Here is a 7160-nt window from a genome sequence, read left to right as displayed (position 1 = left end):
GGTCTGAATGGGGAGGGGAAACTATTAACCAATATACCACCTGGTGATGTCACCAGGCAAGCCAAAACACCCACCCATGCAAACAGGCTGATTAGAAGGTCCTGTGTAGATTGTATTTTCAACCAGCAACTATCAGGAAATAACACGGATCACATTTTTTTTCATACTTTTACAGTGTTAATTTCATCAGCTGTTGTACAATATGATACAAAACACAGGGAAAACAGATGTTTGACTGCACTGGGCCTTTAAAGTAGCTAGCTACAGTAAGAGAGACAACTGCACATCACAGTCATAGTAAGCAAATGTTTTCTTAATACGTAGAGTGTAATTCTTCCATATAATCAGGTTAATAGAGTTCAATTGCTGTTGTCACAGACTGAATGAATATTAGAGCAAACAGCCAATGTGTCGATTTGAGGTTACATTCTTTCAATCAAGAGTTGCGTTATGTTCAGGGTTATCAGGACTTGTTTTTGTTATAGAAAGATAGGGCTCAGAGTAAGAAGAATTTAACATTATTGTTTGGTATGATCACTGGGTCAGAGTAAGAACTTAACAAATAGACAGGATAAATTGCGAAATGCATAAACAGTATTGATCAAACATGGAGATCATGCATTACTATTGCATGTCTGTAAGGCATGAGACAGGTTAGCAAACCCACCGGGCAAAGATTACAACATAAAATAAGCATCTAATTGTGGTTGATATGTGATTGAGTTGTCTACAACTGTGAATTCAACTTGAAATAAAACCAAATATTGCAACCCTGATGTGTGGTTGAGATCTATAGGTTAAAATTAGATAAAAACCTGATTGCATATTCAAACATATTAACTGATGTTCGAAGTCGAGTAGTTGAGAGAGTCCGGTACACAGTAAGCTGAAGTTACCCTCATAATACTGTAATCGGTGTATGTGAGCGTTGTAATGCCCAGGGGTTAGGCGCTCGCCTCTGCATTGTAGAAGCTATGTTTCAAATCCCAGACACAGTTATTACTCTCTCTTGCTATATTGGTGGCAGCTGTGAGATTCATCCTCCTCATGCACCTCATGGGTATATGAGGACACTTCTCTAAAGAGAGGCAGAATACTGTGTAACCGATATATGTCAGTGTTGTACTGTCTCTTCCCATAGGTCCTAGCTCAAACATTCGCCTTTGTACCTACAGATTGATTCCTCACGCTCTCCTGCTACACAACTATTGTTGTTGATTTGATTCGTAGTGGACAGTAGCCATCAGGTATGAGCTGTTCCTGAACTGTCACAATACTGATAGTAGGGCAGCATTATCCAGCTAGTACCATGTCTTCAAGGTATTTCTTTATAAATTGATGACCAACGTTAGGGGCTAGACTCAATCCGTTGCGGTGAAGATCTGCGCTCTAGAGTGATTGAAATTTAAAGGCATTGTACACATGTTCGTGGAGACTGTATTCACAGTTAACGCTGCATATGTCGTCTCAATCGGAAATTACCTTTCAATTTCAATCGTGCTACAGCCGGATCTTCAGTGCTACGGATTGAACCCTATGTCTGCCTCTGATAAACTTGTCTGGGTTAAAGATAGGTGATAAGATTGAACCCTACGTCTGCCTCTGATAAACTTGTCTGGGTTAAAGATAGGTGATAAGATTGAACCCTATGTCTGCCTCTGATAAACTTGTCTGGGTTAAAGATAGGTGATAAGATTGAACCCTATGTCTGCCTCTGAAAAACTTGTCTGGGTTAAAGATAGGTGATAAGATTGAACCCTATGTCTGCCTCTGATAAACTTGTCTGGGTTAAAGATAGGTGATAAGATTGAACCCTATGTCTGCCTCTGATAAACTTGTCTGGGTTAAAGATAGGTGATAAGATTGAACCCTATGTCTGCCTCTGATAAACTTGTCTGGGTTAAAGATAGGTGATAAGATTGGAAGTCTGATCAATGCAGTCGTAGTCATATCTTAAAGAGGCACAGACTGACAACTGTACCCTACTTGTATGGTTTGCAGTGTGCACATGTAAATACTCTCACGTGTTTTCAAAGTGCGTGATTAACCAATAAGCACATATAACACCTATTTTAAAGTCCCTGCATTGGTTGTCTATCAGTTTTAGAATGGATTTTCAAAGCACTATGTGGCCCTGCACACAAAACTATGTCTGACATGCTTTTAAGATAAAGTACCAGTCGATCCGTCAGTTCCTTTTAGTCCGTTAGTTCCGCCCTTTAGTTGTTCCAAAAATCAGAACCAAAAGTTTGGTGAGGCTTCCTTCAGCCACTATGGTCCTGGCCTTTGGAACAACCTGCCGGAGGATCTGAGGGCCTCAGACACTGTAGACATTTTTAAGAAAGAACTTAAGACACCTTTTTTTTGTGCTTTTAGTCATACTATCTATTTTATTGATTTTATCCCATTTTATTTATCTTATTTATTTTTATGCATTTGTCTCTCAGATTCACTGTTATTTTATGTTTTGCAATTAAAATGTGTCTAATTTTGTTTTACCATTTTTATCAAACAGAGAAAAAAACAGTAGTGGACATTCAACTTGTTTTCTAATTGCGGAATTCTTTTGAATGACCTTCTTGAATATGCAAAAGAAATGTGGAGACATTTGTCTTCTATATCAAGACTCAGCCATTGTCAGTGTAACAAACATCATTGGGGGGGCATGGAAATGGGTGATAACTACCTAAGTACAACTGCGTAATGGTGCAGATCAGAATTTTTAGTACAGTACAGTAGCCTGATTGAGCCATGTCAATATGCTCCAATGTTCAATATATGCTCCAAATAAAGATAAACATTTTCAAATGGATAGTTTTCCAATCCAAGTGGCTTTCTGTCTGCAGCCGTACCTTCCCCCATTCCTCTGATGGCTTTCATCTGAAGATAAGTAGCTAGGTTCCCTCTGATGGCTTTCTTCTGAAGATAAGTAGCTAGCTTCCTTCTGATGGCTTTCATCTGAAGATAAGTAGCTAGGTTCCCTCTGATGGCTTTCATCTGAAGATAAGTAGCTAGGTTCCCTCTGATGGCTTTCATCTGAAGATAAGTAGCTTGGTTCCCTCTGATGGCTTTCATCTGAAGATAAGTAGCTAGGTTCCCTCTGATGGCTTTCATCTGAAGATAAGTAGCTTGGTTTCCTCTGATGGCTTTCATCTGAAGATAAGTAGCAAGGTTCCCTCTGATGGCTTTCATCTGAAGATAAGTAGCTAGGTTCCCTCTGATGGCTTTCATCTGAAGATAAGTAGCAAGGTTCCCTCTGATGGCTTTCATCTGAAGATAAGTAGCTTGGTTCCCTCTGATGGCTTTCATCTGAAGATAAGTAGCTTGGTTCCCTCTGATGGCTTTCATCTGAAGATAAGTAGCTTGGTTCCCTCTGATGGCTTTCATCTGAAGATAAGTAGCTAGGTTCCCTCTGATGGCTTTCATCTGAAGATAAGTAGCAAGGTTCCCTCTGATGGCTTTCATCTGAAGATAAGTAGCTTGGTTCCCTCTGATGGCTTTCATCTGAAGATGTTGCTTGGTTCCCTCTGATGGCTTTCATCTGAAGATAAGTAGCAAGGTTCCCTCTGATGGCTTTCATCTGAAGATAAGTAGCTAGGTTCCCTCTGATGGCTTTCATCTGAAGATAAGTAGCTAGGTTCACTCTGATGGCTTTCATCTGAAGATAAGTAGCTAGGTTCACTCTGATGGCTTTCATCTGAAGATAAGTAGCTTGGTTCCCTCTGATGGCTTTCATCTGAAGATAAGTAGCTTGGTTCCCTCTGATGGCTTTCATCTGAAGATAAGTAGCTAGGTTCACTCTGATGGCTTTCATCTGAAGATAAGTAGCAAGGTTCCCTCTGATGGCTTTCATCTGAAGATAAGTAGCAAGGTTCCCTCTGATGGCTTTCATCTGAAGATAAGTAGCAAGGTTCCCTCTGATGGCTTTCATCTGAAGATAAGTAGCTTGGTTCCCTCTGATGGCTTTCATCTGAAGATAAGTAGCTAGGTTCCCTCTGATGGCTTTCATCTGAAGATAAGTAGCTAGGTTCCCTCTGATGGCTTTCATCTGAAGATAAGTAGCTAGGTTCCCTCTGATGGCTTTCATCTGAAGATAAGTAGCTAGGTTCCCTCTGATGGCTTTCATCTGAAGATAAGTAGCTAAGTTCCCTCTGATGGCTTTCATCTGAAGATAAGTAGCTAGGTTTTGGCTTGATACCTGGATGGGCAATAGGGGGCACTTTTCCCTCTTAGCTAAGTAGACCCCAAACCCCTTCCCCTTGCAACCAACAACCTTCACAGTCAACTTACCTGGAATATCAATATCATACCTACTCTGATATGTGTATTTTTCTTGTTATATTGTCATTGTGATAACTGGTCTAGTAAGAATATCATGATCTATACAAATACTATTCAATACTTGATTTATTGGTCCATTTGCAGGGATATTCTTAATGTTTTGTAGTCCCAGTACCCAACCTGACACACATCACAGACTAGGAGCAGCACACAACACCCATCACAGACTGAGAGCAGTACACAACACCCATCACAGACTGAGAGCAGTACACAACACCCATCACAGACTGAGAGCAGTACACAACACCCATTACAGACTGAGAGCAGTACACAACACCCATCACAGACTAGGAGCAGTACACAACACTCATCACAGACTGAGAGCAGTACACAACACCCATCACAGACTGGGAGCAGTACACAACACCCATCACAGACTGGGAGCAGTACACAACACCCATCACAGACTGAGAGCAGTACACAACACCCATCACAGACTGGGAGCAGTACACAACACCCATCACAGACTGGGAGCAGTACACAACAACCATCACAGACTGAGAGCAGTACACAACACCCATCACAGACTGGGAGCAGTACACAACACCCATCACAGACTGAGAGCAGTACACAACACCCATCACAGACTGGGAGCAGTACAGGGACTACTGTAGAGAAGCACCACTGTATCAATTAGGGGTAACGTGCCTTGCTCAAGGGCACAATGGCAGTAGGTAGTATATGGGATTTGAAGCCGATAAAACCTCTGGCTGCCTTCTTAGTCCCTGCAGATTTCCCCCAATCATTTCAGTGATTCAAACCGGCAACCCTCCGGTTACCGGCCTGCATCTCTAATCTTGAGGCAATTTAGTTCATATCACTAAATTCTACAAAATATGTTATTTCCCATTCCCTAAAACTGGGGATAACTAGGCCAACAGTACTTTGCTACTACTGTGACTCAACACCAATTTGCCGCCCTAGACATGATTCTAGTCTAGTGTCACGACTCTTGACCATGAGACGACTCCTGGAACACTGTTATCAAGGAGTGATTTCCTGGGGCTTTCTTCCCTGCATGTGTCATGGCTGTGTGCACAGGAGATACACTGACTGAGCACATCAGCGAGAGAGCAAAGGTAGGATCCAACACAAATGTGCTGAATAAAGTCCAGTAACATTGTGTGTGTGTGTGTGTGTGTGTGTGTGTGTGTGTGTGTGTGTGTGTGTGTGTGTGTGTGTGTGTGTGTGTGTGTGTGTGTGTGTGTGTGTGTGTGTGTGTGTGTGTGTGTGTGTGTGTGTGTGTGTGTGTGTGTGTGTGTGTGTGTGTGTTCGGTCAGGGCATGTATGTACAAGGTTAGTCTGCTTGTTTGTGTTAGTGTATGGATTCATACAGTGTAGAATATGGATATGTTTTTAAACACTTCTACATTCATGTGGATGCTACCATGAACACAGATAATCATGAATTAATAATGTTGAGTGAGAAAGATACAAAGGCATAAATATCATACCCCCCCAAAAAATGCTAATCCCCCTGTTATAGGTAATGGTGAGAGGTTAGCATGTCTTCCGGGTTTGATCGTTGTGCCTCTTTAACGTTCTCACTCATTATTCATGATTCATTTAGGATTATCTGTATTCATGGTAGCATCCACATGAATATAGAAGTATTTAGAAACATATTCTATTCTTATTTACAATAAAAGTGACTCCAAAATGCATTATTTACCATTCATTTGTTTTGGGCACAATATAAATGAGTGGTACATTCATTAAATGCTAGGAATATGGGACCAAATACTAAACTTTTGACTACTTTAATAGTCATATAAGTGAATTTGTCCCAATACTTTTGGTTCCCTAAAATGGGCGGACTGTCCACTATGTTCTAAACGGTTCACCCGATATGGATGAAAATACGCTCAAATGAAAGCTGACAGTCTGCACTTTAACCTCACAGTCATTGCATCATTTCAAACCCAAAGTGCTGGAGTACAGAGCCAAAACAACAAATACTTTTGGACCTCACTGTATACCCATTGATTCTTGAAGAATATAACTTATAAATGTCGCATGAGCTTAGCTCAACTGTCATACCCGTTCAGAACCCCAAAATATAAGCTTGTTTTACTCTGTTGGTAAACATTGTAAATGTAAACACCCACTGTATAGCCTCATAACATGGTTAAAACTATCATTTTGATATCATGGATGGTCAGTTCTTGCATCCATAGCTCTGTCTATGAATTTGAGAGTGGTTACATTTCTCCAGGCCCATGCTGCAGCTTTTTACCAAAACAGAGGCAGGGCAATACTTTGTTATTGTTTCAACCACAGATTGGCCCTTTAATAGTTATTTTACCTCAAGAGAAGTTATATGATCACTTTTGACAGCAATTCACCATTTTGATATCTTAGACCTAGGTTGTCATGTTAGCATGTTGGTATGTTAGCATCCAATTTGTTTTCATTGGTTTGCTATGCTACTCTAAAAAACATTGCAAAATAGCTTACAAATACTTTCATGTAACTTATATCTTGATGACATCACTCCAAAATATTTGTTTATTTGTCTCAGAACTGTTTTCAACCATTATCAAAAGTTAGACAAGATTTCTGTGTTACTTTCCGTACATGCTCTACAGATAAAAAAATATGTATGAAAACTTTAATTAAAAACATTGGAAGAAGTTCTGTTTGAAAAACATGAATTCTATGACGATTACAAATCTTCTGGATGGATGATGTGATGTAAATTTGGTTGAAGTATGTGTGAGCTATTTAAAAAAAAAATATATAGAAATGTAGCGAAGTTGGAAGCGAACATTAGAAATAGCTAATATGACAAACTAGGAAATTAAATTGGTGGATTGCTG

This window comes from Salvelinus fontinalis, chromosome 20, assembly GCF_029448725.1.
Source record: "Salvelinus fontinalis isolate EN_2023a chromosome 20, ASM2944872v1, whole genome shotgun sequence".
Lineage (NCBI taxonomy): Eukaryota > Metazoa > Chordata > Actinopteri > Salmoniformes > Salmonidae > Salvelinus > Salvelinus fontinalis.
Note: the sequence above shows the minus strand (reverse complement) of the source record.